Genomic DNA, 21,243 nt, shown 5'->3' on the forward strand with positions numbered 1-21,243 from the left:
CTGTCATCCTGCATCCTCCAAGGGTGTATCGATCACCCTTTCTCCATTCTAATCAGTTAAGAAGCTCTCTTTATTTTGAAAGCCTGCAAAGAACGAGATTTTATAATCTCCTTTGTTTATGTACTTCAGTGATTAACACCAGGAAGTTCTTTGTGTCAAATATACACATCTTAATCTGATTTCTTTTGGTTTCATTTAAAGAAAAAATGGAAACCTATATTCTTCATTTGAATGATAGACCTGCATGTGAGAAAACCAATATTAAACTTTTAATTTTTATTTCTTGAATCTTTCCTTTGGAGTCTTATTTCCTAAACTAATTGTATGACCTTGGAAAAGATATGCAACCTCTTTAAGTCTTGATTTCCTAGTTTTTAAAATGGGATTGTGATAGAATTTACCAGATGATAAGGATGTTGGGAAGATTCAGTTTGAAGATACTGTGCACAGAAGTTCATAGAACAGTTCTGGACAATGGTATTAGGGTTACTTGACAATAATTATGTGATCAGTAGAACTTTGTCATGAGAAGGCTAATTTTTAATTCTCTTACATTTTATAGAAGCACAGTTTTCAAAGTGCTTTCAGATTCATTGCCTCATTCAATAAAAGGTATGCAGGGTAGATAACCTTACCAGTCACACTGTCTAACTTCCTACCTGATATGAATAAATGTTTCAGTTGGGTTTTGCTTCAGGGTATTATTCACTATAAACAAAGCTTGTGTGTCATAAATTAGGGCTGGCTTTTTGGCCCTCCTTTTTTTTTTTTTTCCTAGTCTCTTCTATATAATGTCAATGTTCATTTATTTTATCTTCATACTTATTTCCAGAGCCAAACCAATGCTGCATTTCCCATAAACCAATGTATAAATGAATAATATTTTGCTGATCAGAAACATTAAATATCAGTTATATATCCTGATTAGTAAAAATTAGAAAATGATTTACATAGTAAGTGTGGCTAGTTTTCTAGGCAATTCTCTCTCAAAATATGGGGTTCAGCAGGGAGGATTAATGAAAGGATCCTTGGCTGGGAAAAGGTGGGAACCACTTGATTACGTGATTTCAAAGATGAAAATGCAAGGAGGAGGTATGAATATAGGTAATTCTATGCAGTGTGCTGGTTGTTATAATGGAGATAGGTATAAGAGCAGAAGTACCTATGTAAAGGAAAGCTTCTAGTAGGAGGTGGCCCTTGAGCTGTGACTTAAAGGATGATTAAGAATAGGTTATTTGACGTATGTGGGAATAAAGTCATTGGACATATGGGAAACATTTGATACCATTATTGATTATTCTGTAGTTCTGACACTGGAAAGTCTTATATTTGTGTCTTTGTGACTTCTAGAAAGGCCACGTCTGATCATGAATGTGATGTAGCCATAAGCTAGCAGCTTAACTGCTACACTTCTCTTTCTTAGCTCAGTTTTGTGGTCAGGGACATTATGAGTACATTTTAAGGTACAGAGGAATTTTTCATATTACTCCTTTTCTTCAAATACTTCAACTAAGTATTGAAATTAAAGTAAGTTGCTTATTAATATATGAATAGGTGATCAGTACTATGAGTTAATAAAATCTTGTATCTTGCACTATAAAAAACTTTTTTTTTTTTTTTCAGTTGGCAAGCATGGTCTTAGAAAAAGGCCAATATCTGGAAATTTTTAGATCTGTGTGTTATTTCTGAGTTTCTTTTATTTGTTACAGGTCTTTGGGCCTCACATTTGTAATTAAGTTTTTCTAACTATAGAGTTGGCATGTTCCTAACTTCTTTTTTATTGAGGGATAATATGAACATAAAATCATCCTTAGAGTGATTCAAAATTTTTGGATGACATAGAAATTATTATTTCACAATGATGGTAATGAAACAGTAGCAAGAGCAGTAGTAACAGCAACTGCCCCTCTCTACTTTTGATCACTCTCAAAGAGGGATGCTAAATCCACCCTCTTCAGTTTTGTAATCTGGGATCTTATGTTTTGCAATGACTTTTTGAATACCTTTTCTCTGAGCCCACAAGCCTTCTTTGCTGGTTTTGGCTTGGAAGTTTTCTGGTGTTTAATGACTTGTTCTTCAAATTAAACACACGTATTGAGATTTGCAGCTTATATGACTGTGACATAATCACTTTCTGAAAAGGGCTTGGTGGTCACATAGGCTGGAGAAGTTATGGCTCTGGTTTCTAATGGCCTAACCTATAATTTTCCTTACCACTGTTTTTGCATGGTGGACAGTTGCAGTGTTGATCCATGACATGAAAAATATGATGAAATCTCTCCATTAAAAAGAAAGGCTCTGAGGCTAAGGATGAAAAAAAAAAAGATACAAAAGTTCCATAGAACAGTTTAAAAACATCCTGTTAGTCATATTAAATCAGTTATGATGCTTTTAAGAACTTCCCTTTAGAACTTTCAGTTGAGTTCTTTAATAAGAAGCAACTCCCCCCCCCAAAAGAAGATAAAAATTGAAATCATAAAGCAACTAAACAAAGCTTAACTAACTTGGAACACAGCATATTAGTTAACCAAGTCTCAGGAACGTTTATTACTCTTGAGTCTGAAGATCCAAATAGACACTGGAGGAAAATTGGACTTTTAAAAATTTCTTAGCTGTTGTTCTTTCCCACTATAAAGATCACATTGAAAATAGATATACTGAAGTTTAAAGAAGAATTTAAATATTGAAACAATTAAAATTGTAATATTTATTTTTATTTTTAATATAATATTCTAAAACATTAAAAGAAAAGTTCAGCTTTTCTTAGGTTAGACCCCTTAAACTTTTGCAGACAACAGTTCCAGAGAAGGCCTCCACTTGTACTTTTGTATAGGTTTGTGTGATTTACAGGTATGCTAATGTAGGGTCATGTACACTGAATTTAAATTGTATAGCATTTTGTAAGAGGCTTATTTTCTCTGAGGTGAATATATATAACAACCTAAATTGGGTGGGACTAGTGAACTTGGGTACTCTTAATTCTTATTTATGGCATGGCAGGGAAAGAATGAAAAATAGCTCAGCTTTTAATTATGACACCTTGGGACCTTTTCCAAAGAGCTCATCATAATTAGCCATGTCTTAGTTGTGTAGTTTTGTGTTTAATTTCTTCGTTATGTCCACATGGAAAACTCATTAAAGTTACCAAGAGCTATTTGAATAAAGTATATGGAAAAGTATACCCCCTATATTGTATGCTAATGTTTTCTTCTGAATTTTCTTAGCACCACTTTTACATCTTTGGGTTATTTTCTTCTTCCTTTTTGATGTACATGTACACTAGTTTCTGTGATTAATATGCCAAATAAATAGGACATTTGAATCAATGTCCTTTAAATTTTATTTAGGCTATGGTTATATATTCTTTGGGTTTGCTTACTTAACAAATTTACATCTGATATAATATAAAAACACAAATATAATTTTATTAAATTTAGTAAGGGGGCATTAAATTATTTGATCATCCTAAATTGTCTCAAAGCCTCCACTAAATAAGTTAAATAAGTATATTGCTAATGCATCTTAAAAGTAAATATGTTTGATTATTAACATAATATTTATTTGAATATCTTCCCTGCTTGATTATGGTGAATGTAGCATTTTCAGTAGCTGAGGTGAAAGGAGCAGAATTTAGGATGCTTAAAGAGAGAAGGAAATAGAGATCTTAAGTGGTTTGGATAGCCCAAGGGTAACCTGAGAGTATTGTTGCTAAGGGTGAGGCTGGAAGAATTCCTCTGGCAAGATAATTTTAAGGCTTATTTGGGAGAACTTTTGACTATAATAGAGTTCTGTAATAGGATAGAATAGAAAAGTTTCAAACTTTTTGGATAGAGCAGACGATCAGCAAAATGTTTATGAGAATGCACCCTAATACATGTGCATATTTATTTAAAATTATATACATGTGCTAGTGTGCTAATGTATGCTATAAAACATTCATAAGTTGATATTAAAAAGAGATACAGATAAAATAAATAATATTTTAAAACTAACCGTGGTTCCACCAAACCCTATAATTTAACATTCTTTGTTATTTTAAAAAGTCAGTTTAACACTTCGTGATGAAATGATGTATAAGCTTGGTTCTAAGTTCAGTTTACTTTACTACATGGTTTTAATGCTGTCATAGCTGAAAATTATACCTCAAAAAGAAAAATAGAGCCAAACGGAAGAAGTACATCATTATTTGCACTTACTAAATTGTGTTACTAATTTATTAATCCTATACACAAAATACACAAAAATATGTTAAAATCTTCCCTGATGGCAATCAGTTGTTTTTGGCAATGAAGTTGAAGATATAGCATTTTAATATTTTTAATAAATGGACTCAAAACCCATTGAAACTCTTCGGAACATCATTAAACAGGTTGGAATATTCTGTTGCCAATTTTAAAATTGAAAACAGATGAGAGTTTTTGTAGTTGATAGACATAGAATTTTTGGTAACAAAATCACACTATTGATGGAATCGTTTCCAAACATATGTTTTCAAAATAACTTTTCATAGCACAAATCTGTTTTGAAAAGCATTTACTTTCTCATTTGATAAAATGTCACCTTTACTTTGAAGGGACAGATTAAGTTTGTATGATGGTTTGTATGTATGTATCTAGTTAGCTAGCTAGTTAGCTACTTGGTAACACACACTTACAGCTCCTTGCCTCACATAAAAGGTCAGCACATTTGATACACTAGGTTTGTTGTTGTTGTTGTTGTTGTTGTTCCTACTCCTTAAGTTTGGAAACTTTTCCATGAGATAAGCAGTGGAACCTCTGGGTAGTGCAAATAATCCTCATGGTTACTTCCCATTTCATTTCAAAGCATTGTAAAGCTTTTACTATGGTTTACAGGTCTTATTTTAAAAAGTAATTGCATCATCATTGCAGTACTTGGCTTCAACATTGTGTTCAATTGCTTGGCTATGAACGATGTAGTTAGTGAAGTCCACTGTGCTATCTCTGTCATCTTATGCCTATTTCGTCCCCCCTTTAGTCCAGCTTGGGTAACCATTTCACCAGTGGTTACACTTAACCAGTCTTCCCTAAAAATTATTTTTATTTAGAAAAGTAACACTGTTGAGATTATGTCTTCTTTGGTACTTATTATAGTGGCTCACTCAGAAGTAGCACTTTGCCTATCAAATATCATAAATTGAGGCATGTTAAGAATATATACATTTATTTATCTGAAAAAGAGGCATCCTACATGACGTAAGTTTCTTTTTCAGATCTTCAGCTATGTTTTCTATGCAACTTCCGATGCTGTGGCAGTACTCACCGTACAACCTCAGAGGACATTATTCACATGTCATTCTAGGTAAATGGTTACCCAGAGCTGTGCACTGCGACAGCTCTGATTTTTAGCAAGGGAGTTTATTTAAATTTGTTGCCATCTTGTTTTCTGTGTTTTATTTTAGCCATTTTAATAGCAAGAAGAACGAGGGCTTTTCTAATAGTGTGGCTTTTTGTCTTTTCTAACTAAGGAAATTTAGAAGAGGTTTCTAAGCATTTAACATTCAGTTTTGTGAAATTTTGCAAAATAAAGGATTGAATATTGTATGATTTTGAACATTATTGGAAAAATTGCAGCCATTATAAAAATTTATATCTATATGCTTAGTTTTTAAATGTCTTACTGATTGCAATGGCTTCATATTCTTATTATTTAATATGTCAAAGTACAACAGGATAAAGTACACTGTTAGTGATGCTAGATATCCTGTAATGTGGCCCCTAAAGGGCTGCTACTACAGTACAAGTGCTAGTTGAGTCTTAGTATTACTGTCATGAAGGCCTATATTATTCATATTATCCTCAAACTATAGTCTCTTTGGAAGGATCTTTTTAAACCACTTGAACATTTGTTGAAGGTTACTTTAGTTAAAAACTAGATATTATTATCCATTATCACTCCCCTCTCTTTCCTCTGCTACAGGATGTGACACATTAATGTCTGACATATAGACCCAGAGTGTTACTTTGTATTTAAATTTAAGTAAGGATTAATTTTTCTTACTTTTAAAAAAGTACATATCCGTAAATTTATAGTGTACTCTTGGGATGTGTGAGTTCACTTTGGACCCCAGTGAAATAGAAAAGTAAATGGGAGAGACGGGTATGGGTATGATAAGTCAAAGAGGAAAAGCATGGTTTCCAGAGAACACTCTCCTGGGACAGGATCCCTGTGAAGAATGTAGCCAACCATTGGAAACCTAAGACAGGGAGTGAGGCTACAGATTTATCAGCATTTGAGGTTCAGAAAACAGTAGTGTGGCATTTTCACAGGACTCTAATATGAGAGAGGGACAGACTTAAGCCATCCCTTAACATTTTTTGTATTTAAATTCAATTTAACATACTGTATTATTAGTTTCACAGGTAGAATTTAGTGATTCATCAGTTGCATACAACACCCAGTTCTCATTACTTCAAGTGCCCTCCTTATTGCCCACGACCCAGTTACCCCACCCCCCCCACCTCCCCTCCAGCAACCCTCAGTTTGTTTCCTATAGTTAAGAGTCTCTTATGGTTTGTCTCCCTCTCTGTTTTTGTCTTATTTTATTTTTCCTTCCCTTCCTTTATGTTCATCTGTTTCTTAAATTACATGTAAGAGTGAAATCATATGGTATTTGTCTTTCTCTGACTGACTTATTTCACTTAGCTTAATACCCTCTAGTTCTATCCCCATCATTGCAAATGGCAAGATTTCATTCCTTTTGTTGGCTGAATAATATTCCATTGTATACCATATCTTCTTTATCTATTCATCTGTCAATGGACATCTGGGCTCTTTCCATATTTTGACTTAAGCCATCCTTTATTCTTCAAAGCAAAGCAATTTGAGTCATTTGTTAGCGCGAAGGGGTCAGTGAGATTCCATAGTTAAGTGTGTTTATCATGTTGCAAGAGAAGAGAACCAAGTGGAGAGTCACTATTTCCCCAAATGCCTGAAGCCCTTTGTTGCTTCCTTACTCAGCCTTCCTTGGATTTATGTACAATTAGAGCAGAAGATGGGGAAGGTGAGAAAGGCAGCAATGAGGGATGGCTATAGGCTAGCATTGTTTTTGGCTCTCTCTCATTTTCTCTTTTTCTCTTTCCTCTCACTTGATATACTTGTTGGGCATTGTGGTTTAATAGCAACTCAGTTTGGGAGGTTCAGCTCTGCCAATAAACTTTGGGTGACTTTGGCTAAGTCACTTCTTTCTAGGAATTATTTTCTTCATGGGTAGAATGGGAAGTTTGATGATCTCCAAAGAGATTTCAGCTCTGACATCCTGTTTATACTGTTCTAGGATAGGGCTCTGGGCTGCCTCTTCCCAAAGAACTTTCAACAAAATTCCCTGTTCTATATGTCAGTCTCAAGGCACCATGTCCATTCTGCCAACTAAAGTGACAAATGGCTAAGAATTTAACTGAATAAATGAATTTATGCTGGTGGACACATTAGCAAAAACTGTAATATTTCTATCATCTTCTCTCCACTCTCCCAGACAATTTTGATAGAGTGCATTTCCACAGTGTGATCCTAGACAGTGCCCTTGCTTTCTAACCTAAAGCGGCTAATGAGAACTTTTGGAAGGAAGTGTTAGCATCTGAAGGGTTGTGTCTGTGAAGGAGGTTGGGCTGGATGAGATAGGCAGGGCATTGGGACACAGCCATCAATTCATTGCATGTGTTTGGCGAGGCTGGCAGCTGTGGCCAGTGCCAGGTTTTTGAGTATGGTTTCTGTCACCAACAGAGTTGGCTGTCTTTGAAGTCTGTTAGTTAACCTCTTCCAGAATCTTGGAGTACAAGTAGCACGCAAGAGGAGAAGGATAAAGGAATTTCTAGGAATAAGAATACCCCTGCCCCCAATTTTCAGTAAGAACTGAATTCTCCTCTTCTAAGAGTTTTTTGAAGCATCTAATACATGAACAGATTTCAGATTTTCCTGTTTTCTTTTCTGTACCTATTCACTGCCATGGATAGAGGCAATACTGAGTAATGAAATAGATGCATATCACCAAACATATATTGGGCAATTGCCATATGCCAGACATATTTTTGGATGTTTTCATAAGATAGAGATAATAGCCTGTATCATAGTTTTTGAGAGGTTTCAATATACAAAGCACAGTTGGAAGAGTGCCTGATTTGTTGTAAGCTCTCATTAAATATTAGTGATTATTATTTTATTATTTCATTTGCAAAACAACTCTAGGAGGTAGATGTAATTATCGTTATTTTATACACAGAGAAAATAAGGTTTGGAGAGAGAAAAGGACTTGCTCAAGGTCACATAGCTATTAAGTGGCAGAAACATAATCTAAACCCAGATGTACTGGCTTGAAGTCCCATAGTATTTCTGCTATATAATACAGCTGTCTGTAATAGGCAAGAAAGTCATGAGATTTCCCACAGATAATCTACAAACTAGATAATCAGGAGCTTGGATAATCAGGATAATCAGGAGCTAAACGTACTCTTATGAGATGTTGAATTTCAGTAGGTTCAGTTTTAAGGCCATCCTTGCTTTGCATGGCCTGATGTTAATTAAAATTTCTGTTATATCAGAACTGTATCCTCTCTTTGCATAGTTCTGATCTCATCTTTACACAGTTCAGATTTCATGGTTTGATCTCAGTTACTATAAAACCTTGCAAAGTGAGAACCTGGCTCCAAACTGCACTAGTTTCAGTTAACATGGTATAGTGCAATGTGAGGACTTCCTATATTTCTATCAGCTTCACATTGACATGCAGAAATTCTCAAATTCAAGAGAATTTCTTGAACTGGTCCTTTGGGTTATTAGATGTGTTATTTCCATTTGATGACCCATTATCTTTTGTGTTCTTTTGCTTATAAGGTTCTGTTCCTGCTAAGGGAGAGCACTGTGTTGCATAAATAAGGTCTTTGAAGGTCACTGATGATTGGCTCTTGGCTTATAGGCATACCACCTTTATTGTGTGCAGCAACAGATCTCTCTCTGGACTTAGAAACACTTGTTTTCTTTACCTTTTTTTTTTTTTTTTAACTTTCCCCACTTTCCATTACATGTTTAAGTTTCTTTCTGAGTTGATATGTTTCTTTCTATCTGTTCTAGCAATGTAAAGGAAGGCCATTGAGGCCAGTTATCTCTCAGTTGGTGTTTTATATATTGCAGTAGACAGTGAGCAGCCATCAGGTAAGAACTGGGTCTATTTACATTTCTTTTTAGATACAGATGTTAAAATTCTTTTTAAGCGCTTAATGATTTCAACCTGAAGACAGATGCATGGGTTGCATAGAATGTCAATTTTAGGGCAAGATAATATTGAAAAATACTAGTGCTTTGAATTTCCTCCTATCCCCCAAATTTAAAACAACTCTCCTCCCTTGAATTTTTATTGTTGTCATGCCTCCTCTCCCACATTTAAGATTATGTTTTTAAAATCTGTTCTTTCTTTGTCAAGCATTCTGAACAGTAGAAATCCTTTACTGACTATAATTTTATTCCTCTTACCTGTACAGTGCTGGAGAATTAGTTTGGGGTAGAGTGAGCTTGACATTGTGACTAAGAGCATACTCCACTACTTTCTAGCAGTGTGAACATAGACCTGTTACTTTAATCTGTAAAATAGTACCCACGTCTTAGTGTTGTTTTAGGAATAAGTGAGTAAATACAAGTGCTTAGAACAGTGCTTGGCACATGGTGGGTGCCATGTAAGCATTATCTGTTTTTTTTTTTTTAAGATTTTAAAAAAAAATTTATTTATTTGACAGAGAGAGACACAGCGAGAGAGGGAACACAAGCAGGGGGAGTGGGAGAGGGAGAAGCAGGCTTCCTGTGGAGCAGGGAGCCCGATTCGAGGCTCGATCCCAGGACCCTGGGATCATGACCTGAGCCGAAGGTAGACGCTTAATGACTGAGCCACCCAGGCGCCCAGCATTATCTATTATTAAAGTGAATGTTTTTAAAAGGAAAATCTGGCCCAAAGTAAAGAATATTCAAAATACTTTATTGAGGGGGTAAAAATGAATACTATTAGAATGTGATGCGAAAGCATCCTACAGTTTTCCCAACACAGTGACTCTAGAGTACTATTGAGAGGGAATACTATTTTATACTAATAGGTACTTTGAGAATCTCTTCAGCTGCAAATCAACAAATCAATTGGAATGAAAATTCCTTTATTATAAGGTCAATATCATCGTTTTTGAGTTTCATAATTTGTGGAGATGAGGTAATTTGGGTACAGAATGAGTTTGGTTGTATGTTTTCTCAGGTCTAAGTTTGTGGCAATAACCAAAGAAGCAGTGGTGAACTTAAAGAGGTGGCAGGTAGGGGCGCCAAGGTGGTTCAGTTGGTTAAGTGTCTGCCTTCATCTCGGGTCATGATCTCAGGGTCCTGGGATTGAGCCCCCCCCCCCCCCGCCCCGCATTCCCTGCTCAGCGGGGAGCCTGCTTTTCCCTTCCACTCTCCCTCTGTGCTCTCTCAAATAAATTAATAAAATCTTAAAAAAAAAGAGGTGACAGGTAACAGACAGGGAACTTGACCCAGGAGGCATTCCCCAGGGAGGTCAGGTGCAGCATGGCTTGGTCACTGATTACAGACCTAATCTCTAAGTCCTAGAAAGTACAAGTAGAGGACAGCTGGCTGAGATTGGGATGTGGAGTTGGTAACCTTCTGTTGCCATCAAGGCTTTTTTGATGCAGGTTCCTGTGTCTTGTTGACCCAGGAGGCATCCTCCAGGAAGGGCTCAGTCTCAGCCAAACATGGCCAAGGATTGCAGGCTTGACCTCCAGGTCCCAGAAGATTCCTAGTAGAGGCAGCAGATTGGCTATGTTAGATCTAGGATTTGAACCCAGGTTTGCTAAGCTCTTTCTACTAATGACTCCATGATATTTCCCTGGTGAAGAGGGTACCAGTGGAGAGAAGGAAAGTAGTTGAGGTAATGGAGGCCATCAGTGAGTTCAGTATTTAAAGGGATAGATGATGTGCAGTATCTGAGAGGGCAGCTGGAGGAGATGGCAGTGGTATGGTAGTTGTTATAAGCCTTTTATGGGTAGATTAGAACTTGGGAATGTATTTCTGTGTATTCCTATAGTATTTATACCTCAAATCATAGACTCACTGTCCTTGCCTTATGGGACCTCAGACTCGAAAGGGTGTTTTAATCATTCTTTTTATGGTGTGAAATCATATATGTGATCATTCAGTCCGTGCTGGGGGGAGCAGTGATAGAGAAGTTACCTCCTCCTCTCCACTGGAATATAAGCTCCACGTGGATAGGAATTTTGTCTCTTTGTTGTTTAATTTTTAGTGACTGAAGGAATGCCTAGAACCTAATAGCACTCAGTAGATATTGTTGAGTGAAAGAATGCCTGAGCAACTTATTTAAAATTTTGTTTTATATATTGAACAATATTATCTACACAGTGTTATCTCATTTAAGTCTTACCTGTGAGGTATGTATTATTATTTCCAATTTATGGGTGAGGAAACTGAGACTGAGGAATTAAGTAATTTTCTTAAGGTGACATTATTAAAACATGACGGTCAGGATTGGAATCTATGAGTATAACCACTACATTATGCTGTAGAATTATTACCTCTGTTGTTCTAGATAATATTGTTTTATTAATAGAGGCTAAATTTTTATGGAAGCCACAGCACTCTGTTGACTCATTAATCTTACTGCCAACTAAAACTCACAGGCCTTTTAGTTACCATGTGTCATCCATCCTATACTTGAGCTGCTGGGGTTTTGTTTTGTTTTGTTTTTGGGGATAAGTGCAAGAGTTTGCATTTACTCCAGGTAGATTTTACTCTGGTTAGATTCATTTGATCTTTACTTATTAAGATCTTTTGGTTTAGAATGGTTTTAAAATTTCATCAAGTATTTTTTGGGCATTTATTGACAAAATAATTTTTTTCTTTCTTAGTTTTGTTAATATTCTGTAAAACGTGTTGATAGATTTTCTTGTGCTTAACTATCCTTGTATTCCTGTATGTATATGTATATAATATGTACAATTAATTTTGGTGCTATCTTTATAGAGTTTTGATAGTAGGCTCATGCCAGCTTCATAAAATAAATTGGAAGCTTTCCATCCTTGTCTATGTTCTGAAAGCATAGGAATTATCTATTGTTTATTGCCATCTTTGTCTGTTGGAGAGCATAGGAATTGACAGTTCTTTAAAAGTAAACACCTCTAAAGTCATTTGATCTTCACACCTTTATTATTTTTTTAATTTAAATTCAATTAATTAACATATAGTTCATTATTAGTTTCAGAGGTAGACTTTAGTGATTCATCAGTTGTATATAACACCCAATGCCCATTGTATCACATGCCCTCCTTAATGCCCGTCACCCAGTTACCTCATCTCTCCCCGCCCCCCACCGCCCCCAACAACCCTCAGTTTGTTTCCTATGATCAAGAGTCTCTTATGGTTGGTCTCCCTCTCTGATTTCATCTTGTTTTATTTTTCCCTCCCTTCCCCTGTGATCCTCTGTTTTGTTTCTTAACTTCCAAATGATTGTGATCATATGATAATTGTCTTTCTCTGACTGACTTATTTCATGTAGCATAATACCCTCTAGTTCCATCTGATCTTCACACCTTTAAAAGAGATAGATATTTAACAGTATTTTATTGGTCGTTTCATATTTTCCATCCTTTCCTGAGTCAGTTTTGGTAAATTTATATTTTGCAGAAAATCATCTATTTTCTCTAGATTTTAAAAATATGTTGGCATAAAGTTGACATGATGTTCTCTGATTTTCTTTTTTTCCATATCTGTGGTCATATTCTCTTCCTTATTCTTTATGTTTTTATTTTTAAGATCTTTTTGGATCCTGATTCTTAACATATTAATTATTAAAACCTTTGTTGAGCATGTTAGCAGTTAGCCCACATTTATTCGTATATCCACAAGGCTTAATTAAATAAAATTCAACAAGTTAAGTATTTTCTATATGCCAGATAGATGCTAGAGATATAGAGGGTGGTTAAAAACTGTGTCCTACTGTAACAAACTTACAGTATAGCAGGGATACTTGAGACCATTTGTCAAATGGCTTGTTGAAATTCAGATAAATTATTTCTAATGCATTACTCATCAAGCAATAAAATACTTTTGACAAAGAAGCAAAAGAGGTTAATATGACTAGACCTGTTCTTTGTGAACCCATGTTTGGTCTTAATGATTACCTCTTGTCCTTGTAGGTGGTCAGTTATAAATTCTACAATCTTGTCCTGGTAATTAACTTCATATAAGGGATGTGTTACTGGAATAGATCTTGCTCACTAACAGAGATTCTATTGGAAATTTTTCAAGGAATATTTTAACCATTCTAGAAATTTATACATTTTATCAGCTAGAGAAGAAGTGCTTCTTAAATTTTACTAAGCATACAAATCACCTGGGGATCTTATTAAAAAGCAGATTCTGATTCTGTAGCTCTGGGGTGGGTCATGAGATTCAATGAGTTGTGCTGGGACAACTGGATATCCCTAGGCAAAAAATGCAATTGGAACCCTACCTCACACCATATACAAAAATTAATTCAAGATGAATCAGAGACCTAAATATGGGATAAGATTATAAAGCTCTTAGAAGAAAACATAGGAGTACATTTTCATGACCTTGGATTAAGCAATTATTTCTTAGGCATGACATCAAAACCATTAGTGAAAAAAAGATAAATTGGACTACATCAAAATTAAAAACTTTTGTCTTTCAAAAGAAACCATCTAGAAAGTAAAAAGACAACTTATAGAATGGGTGAAAATATTTGCAAATAATAAGTTGACAAGAGACTTGTATCCAGAATATATAAAGAACTTTCACAACTCAACAATAAAAAGACAAATAACCGAATTTTTAAAAGATTTTATGTATTTATTTGAGAGAGAGAGAGAGAGCATGAACACATGAGCAGGAGGAGGGCATGGGGGAGAGAGAATCTCAAGCAGACTCGACCCTGAGTGCAGAGTCTAATGTGCGGCTCACTGTCACAACACTGAGATCATGACCTGAGCTGAAATCAGGAGTTGGACGTTCAACCAACTGAGCCACCCAGGAGCCCCAGTAACCAAATTTTTTAAAAGGGCAAAGGATTTGTACTGCTGTTTCTCCAAATAAGATTTATAAAAAGCCAATAAGCACATGAAAAGATGTTCAGGATCATTAGTCATTAGGGAAATGTAAATCAAAATCACAATGAAATATTGCTCCTTCATACTAGAATGGCTGTGATTATAAAAATTGAAACCAACAAATATTGGCAAGGATGTGGAAATATTGGAACCATTATACATTGCTGGTAGGGACATAAAATGGTGCAGTCACTTTAGAAAAACAGTTTAGCAGTTTCTCAAAAAGTTAAACATGTAATTACTCTATGACCCAGAAATTCCACTTCTGCTAGCTGAGACATGGTCCTTTTAGAAGTAAGATACATAATAAAAAAGACTCTGATAACAAGAAGGAAAATCAGGAAAGTATATTATAATAATTAATATTGTGAGAAGCCAATACATAAGTTGTTTTTATAAAGCATAATAATGTTAAATATTTAAAAATTTTCTAGTCATACCCTTTTGCTTTTCAATTTAATAAGTGAGATAATGTACATTTGTGTGTATACATATGAAAGTGGAATGTGAGATTCTGTTTTTAAAACTAAAAATTAGTGAAAATAAATTAATTAGCTTCTTCCATTTCTCCCTCCCTCTCTCTCCTTCCTATTTTCTTTTCTTTGGTTTCATTCGTTTTTAGATTATTTCCATTAGTTATTTATACTTTAAAAATTTTTCCCTTTAATTTTTTTAAATTTTTATTTTTTTATTATGTTCAGTTAGTTTTTGATATAGTGTTCAATGATTCATTAGTTGTATGTAACACCCAGTGCTCATCACAACATGTGCCTTCCTTAATACCCATCATCCTGCTACCCCATCCCCCACACCCCTTTTGAAACCCTCAGTTTGTTTCCTGGGGTTCATAGTCTCTCATGGTTCATCTCCCTCTCTGATTCCCACCCCCTTCAGTTTTCCCTTCCTTCCCCTATGGTCCTCCATGCTATTGCTTATGTTCCACATATGAGTGAAACCATATGATAATTGTCTTTCTCTGCTTGGCTTATTTCACTTAAAAAAATTTCCCTTTAATTTTTTTTTTTTTTAAAGATTTTATTTATTTATTTGAGACAGAGAGAATGAGAGAGAGAGAGCACATGAGGGGGGGAGGGTCAGAGGGAGAAGCAGGCTCCCTGCCGAGCAGGGAGCCCGATGCGGGACTCGATCCAGGGACTCCAGGATCATGACCTGAGCCCAAGGCAGTCGCTTAACCAACTGAGCCACCCAGGCGCCCTTCCTTTAATTTTTTAAAGATAGCTTTGTGGTGTGTAATATCCTGGAAAGGGTATTAAATGGGGATAGAGACCTTTTGCATAGGAGTGTTGTAGAGACATTAAATAGAATATATTTATTATAAATCTGAAAATCCCAAGTTGTCTTATTGGAGTTTCTTCAGCAATCCCATATAGTTTCAGTTCTCTGCTTAGTACATTTTCTCAAGAGGTATTTTGATTTTAAGAAAGGATAATGCTTTAAGCCAAAGGAATGAATCTCTAAAAGATGAATGTTAAGCACCTTTTTATGATATTACAGAAGATGTGTCTTACTACTTTGAGCTGACAGCATATATTTTTGAAGTAGGGAATTTAATTTAATTTAATTTTATATTATTTTTAAAAGATTTTATTTATTTATTTGAGAGAGAGAGAGAGCACGAGTGGGGCAGAGGGAGAGGGAGAAGCAGACTCCCCACTGAGCAGGGAGCCCTATGTGGGACTTGATCCCAGGACTCTGGGATTGTGACCCGAGCCAATGGCAGGCACTTAACCGACTGGGCCACCCAGGTGCCTGAAGTAAGGAATTTTATACCATGTAGTTATTTCTTGGTTGGCTTATGAATGAGAGGGGTTCCAGTCCTTGCCTAACTTTAAAAAATGAGTATGTTTGTAGTTGTTTGTGGTTTTTTTCTCATACAATTTCACTTTTATTCAGAATAACTTTATGTGAAGTAGATTTGTTCTTTTTAAAAACTGAAATGTAAACATGTAAACTATATAAAATACTGTTGTATGTTTGTGTAATGAATACTTATAGAGTGAATTCCATGTAACCAACATCCAAGTTAAAAAAGAAAAAGAATAATGATATTGTCCCAGAAGTCACTTGTGTCCCTTCCCAATCATACCCCCACCCTCTATCTTTCAGAGGTAGCCATCATTCTGTATATAATGTTAGTCACTTCCTTTGCTTTATAGTTTTACTACCTATGGATGCATTTCTGAACAATATAGTTTGATTTTGCCTGTTTTAATACATTATATAAATCATGCAGAACCTATTTTTTATGTGTGTTGCAGTTTTTGCTTAACATGTATCATCATGAAATCCTAGTTCATTAATTTGCTTTTTATTGTGGGAGTGTCAGAGTTTATTTATCTTCTCTATTGTCAGTGAACATTTGGACTATTTCTGGTTGCTGGTTATTATGAACAATGCCGCTATGAACCTTTTTGTACATATATCTATTCTTGGTGAACATGTGTACATGTTTCTCTAGGTTGTATATACAAGAATAGAATTGTTGGGTCAGAGAGTATGCCTATCTTCATTTATACTAGATAATGCTAAACTCTTTTCTAAAGTGATTATATACCTACCAGTAGTCTGTGAACATTACCATTGCTTGACATCCCTGCCAACAGTCGATGTTGTCAGATTTAAAAGTTTTGCCAATCTGTCGGGGGTGCAGTCGTTAATATCTCATCATGGTTTTAATTTGCATTCCTGATTACAAATGATATTAAACATCTTTTTATAAGTTATTGATCAGGTAAATTTCTTCTTTTGTGAAATGCCTGTTCAAGTCTTTTGCCCATTTTTCTATTAGATTGTCTTTTTTTTAATGGTTTATAGTGTTCTATATATTCTGTGTATTAATTCTTTGTCATTTATATGTGTTGCAGATACCATTCCCCACTCCTGGCATGTCTTTTCACTCTCTTTATGCGATTGTTTGATAAAAGGACAGTCTTAATTTTAATATAGTTGAATATTTATTGATCTTTTCCTTCTTAGTTAATGTTTTTCCTATGTTGTTTAAGACATTCTTTCCTATCTGAGGCCATGAAAATAATTTCTAATGACTTTCACATTGGCCTTTAATCCACTTGTAGTTGTTTTGAGATATTTTTTTCTTACTTTTATGGGTATCCAGCTATCAGATAATTTATTAAAATCCATCTTTCCTGACTTCTCTGCAGGGGTAACTCTGTTATATATCAAATGCCCACATAAGCATGCATCTACTTTGTGGTCCTATATTATGTTCCCTTGATGTTTTTATCTTTTTTGCACCCATATACCCTGACATAATTATATTTGCTCTATAATAATTTTATTATCTTGTAGAGTAAGTTCTGCCACCTTATTCTTATTTTTCAAGAGTGTCTTGGCCCTTCTTAGCCCTTTGTATTTACACATAAATTTAGAACTAACTTGTTAAGTTCCATAAAACCTGTTGGGGTTTTCTATTCAGTTTACATTTAATCAATAAGTCAATTTTTAGGGAAATGATACCTTTATAACATGGAATCTTCTAACCCATGAATGTATTATATCTCCCCATTTATTTTAGTTCTTTTTAAAGTCTCCCAATAGAGTTTATAAATTTTTTTGTACAGGTCTTATACAACATTATGAAAATTAAGTAATAGTTCAAGACAATGTAACAGAGAAGTCAGAAAGTTAATTTGTTAAGTGAACAATGCAAATAATATATTTCTTTAAGGATTCAGAAAAGGCATAGATATGCCTTAGTATTTCATAATAGATGGCACTAAAAGAGATTTTTTTGTCAACTATGAATTAAATAGTATTATTTTGGTTCCCTCATAGATGTTATATACATGTCTGGAAATTACTTGTTTTCAGTTTGTTAGTAGGTTAAAAAAAATCACGGTACTGGTTGCTTTATTGACTATCTGCACAGTTACTATTTTAGTGATTCCTTTTTCTGTTGATGAATCTTTTGGTTTAAAATGGCTAGCCTTAAGCAGACATTTTGATATCATGTAAAAATATCTTAAGGGAAAGGTCTGTATAGTCATTTCCAACCCATGTATGTTATAAAAGTTTTTGAAAGGTAAATGTTTGGTGTGACTTCTGAAATAATAAAATAGTGCATTAGTTGCTCCTTAGTAGTAAGTTTAGCCATTTCCATTTGGCCTATTAATTCTTTGAAAACACTGGAGGCCTTCTTTAGGCTTTGGGGAAAATTGAGCCACATGCATTGTTTGACATTAAAATGTAATTTATTTTTTATTTTCAAAATAGGGATTGGCATATTTAAAAGAATAAGGTGGCATTCTTAGTTTCTAATAAAAATAAATCTCTGTTGGTAGTGAAGGTTGTTGTACAGATAGGTCCTAACCTTGTCACTTCTGGGGAACAGCAGTGAAATTGTTTGTTCCTGACAGCAGACAGCCCCACTGCAGAGCCCTGGTTTCATGTTACATTAAGTATTAGTGCTGTTCTTTCAGGAGCTATTATGCTGTGACATCAAAGATTTTCTGACAGGGCAGTGGTAGGTTAGCGCTGAAGTTGTCTACTGAAATTTTAAAGAATGGAATTAAATATATATGATCAGACTTTAAGAGAGAGAGACAGAATTAGAATGGTTAAAAGAGAGTTGCAGAAATGAGTCAGTCTATAGCCTGGCCTCTTTGTCTCTGCTTGTTTAAGCCAAATTTTATTACCTTTTATTTCTACAGCAAGTACAAGTGACCATTATGTTAATGCTAGGATAGCTGATCATTTTCAGAAAGACATTATGAATAAGGAAAAATAGTCTTTGTGAAATAAAACAAACAGGTGAAAAAAATACTCTTTTGTGAAATTAAACAGGTTTAGGCTGACCTGTAGAGTATTTGATGTAATGAACATGTGGACAGTAATTGCAATGGCCTGACTTCCTTCTTGCTGATCCACTGATTAGTTAAAAGGATCAAACTACATACTCTATTAAAGTTACAGGAGTACACTTTAGATGGCAAGAGATGAAAAGTCTTGAAAGGCTTAATTTTTCATAGCAGTTATATAAATATAGGTAACTTAAAATTAATCAGATTACAATGTTGTCTTTTGAAAAGGCTAACTTTTGTTAAATGTTGAAAAATATTAGTAGTCATTTTTGTTTGTATAAGCTTTCCATTTAAGAAAAATAAATTAAGCATTATGATTTCAGCTATTTCTTATATAATTTTTTTGTAGTGAAATCAGAGTTGCTATTACTATAACATTACTATGATATTTTTATGAAATAATCTTGGTAATGTGAAATTCTAATTAATTTTATAAGTATAATTAATGTCTGGACATTTTAGACAATATAACAGTTTTTTGAGATTAAATAAATCATATGCTAAAATGAATATGTTCTCAGTATTGTAGTTTTCTTTTTTTAAGGTAATAGTAAACAAAACATTTCTTTTCAGTTATATGCAAGATATACCATGTTACATTTATTTTAAATAATATAATACTAATATAATGTCAGTTGAGAAGTAACTGGAACAAAAAAGAAATTTTCTTTATAGGTACTTGTGTGTTTGATCATGTTTCAAGGTAATTTCCATCCAGTTCAAAGTAATCTATAATATAGTCATGAAAACAGTTATTTTAAAAAACTGAATTTAAAGGTCTTTGCTTTGACACGTATCTCACAATTCTATTCATACAGATTGAATTATACAGGGAATATTGCTACATCCTTTAAAAATCATTAAAAGTGATTACTCTAAAAAAAGGCCCAAGGATCTCTACTGTTTTCTCATAGTATTTGTTGAAAGTGAAATACTTGAAACTGTAGGTCTGAAATAATTTGTTTTATTTAATTTTACTTTATTTTATTTAATTCCAGAATAGTTAGCATACAGTGGAATATTAGTTTCAGGTGTACATATAGGGATTCAAAAATTGCATACATCACTCAGTGCTCATCACAAGTGCTCTTCTTAATCCCCATCACCTGTTTCATCCACCTATCTCCCCACTGGTAACCATCAGTTTGTTCTCTATAGTTAAGAGTCTGTTTCTTGGCTTGCCTCTCTCTCTTTTCCTTTGCTTATTTGTTTTGTTTCTCAAATTCCACATACAAGTGAAATCATATGGTATTTCTCTTTCTTTGACTGACTTATTTCACTTAGCATTATACTTGAAATGAATTTGATTATATAAAAATACTTTTACTTTTTAAAAGTTTTTGTTTTCTTTTTATTTTTGGTATAACAAAATACAGTGGTAGCAAATCAAAAGAAGCAATGGGCCAAATATGAAACAAATGTTATGATATCTTCTCTAAGGACCCTAAAATCTTATATTCCAGAAATGTTGAAGTAGATTAAATATTTTTCTTTTTAAAAAGTTATGGTTTTAGGGGCTCTTGGATGGCTCAGTTGGTTAAGTGTCTGCCTTTGGCTCAGGTCATGATCCCAGGGTTATGGGATCAAGGCCCGCATCAGGCTCCCTGCTCAGCCGGAAGCCTGCTTCTCCCTCTCCACTGCTTGTGCTATCTCTCATGTGTGCTTTCTCTCTCAAATAAATAAATAAAATCTAAAAAGAAAAGTTATAGTTTTAAATTGCAACATTTGGTAGGAAAAAAAGCGATAATATTGGGATAGATGTTTATTCATTTAAAAGCATAATCTTATATAAATATTTATATTATCAGTATTGTTTCAATCCTTTTACTTCTGTGAAGCATAACATCCTAATTCAAAATGCTTTGAATTGCCATTCTACAATTAGGATGCATATTAGTTTAGTAATGTCATTAGCTGGCTAAAAGCAACATAGGTGTATTTGAAAATTTCTAGTATACTTATTAGCAGAAGTACTGAAGGACTATAAAGAATTTTGGTCTTTTTCATATAATGATGAAGGAAAATATGACTACTTTAATTAATCTGAACTGTTTTGAGAAACTTGTAGTCTGGTTCACCACACCTTCTATAATACAATTGATCAGTACTAGTGTTCCCAAGAAAGCTGCTTATAGGTACAGTCAGCCCTTCACAAAGGGCTGCTAAATGAATGTTAAAAAAGGGGTTGTTTATTTATTTCTGAAAATTTTGTGCATTTAAATTAAAAGCTACTGGGAAATACATTTTGGAGAATTTGTTGTACAATATATTAGGAG

General features: G+C 34.3%; 1 protein-coding gene across 16 annotated transcripts in view; it reads left to right on the plus strand.

The window, feature by feature from the left end:
- The window catches only part of SOX6 (SRY-box transcription factor 6), a 605,015-nt gene that overhangs the window by 15,580 nt on the left and 568,192 nt on the right, over positions 1-21,243 (plus strand). Inside the window, exon 2 of one of the 16 annotated variants that reach the window (XM_078058354.1) lies at positions 9,085-9,165. The exons of 14 other annotated variants lie outside the window; for them this stretch is intronic. The gene's annotated coding sequence lies outside the window, so the exon portion shown is untranslated. Of the gene's footprint in view, positions 1-5,247; positions 5,320-9,084; positions 9,166-21,243 lie in introns of those variants that run through there. One more of the 16 variants, XM_078058355.1, reaches the window with a different exon arrangement.

Source organism: Halichoerus grypus, chromosome 11 (assembly GCF_964656455.1).
Source record: "Halichoerus grypus chromosome 11, mHalGry1.hap1.1, whole genome shotgun sequence".
NCBI lineage: Eukaryota > Metazoa > Chordata > Mammalia > Carnivora > Phocidae > Halichoerus > Halichoerus grypus.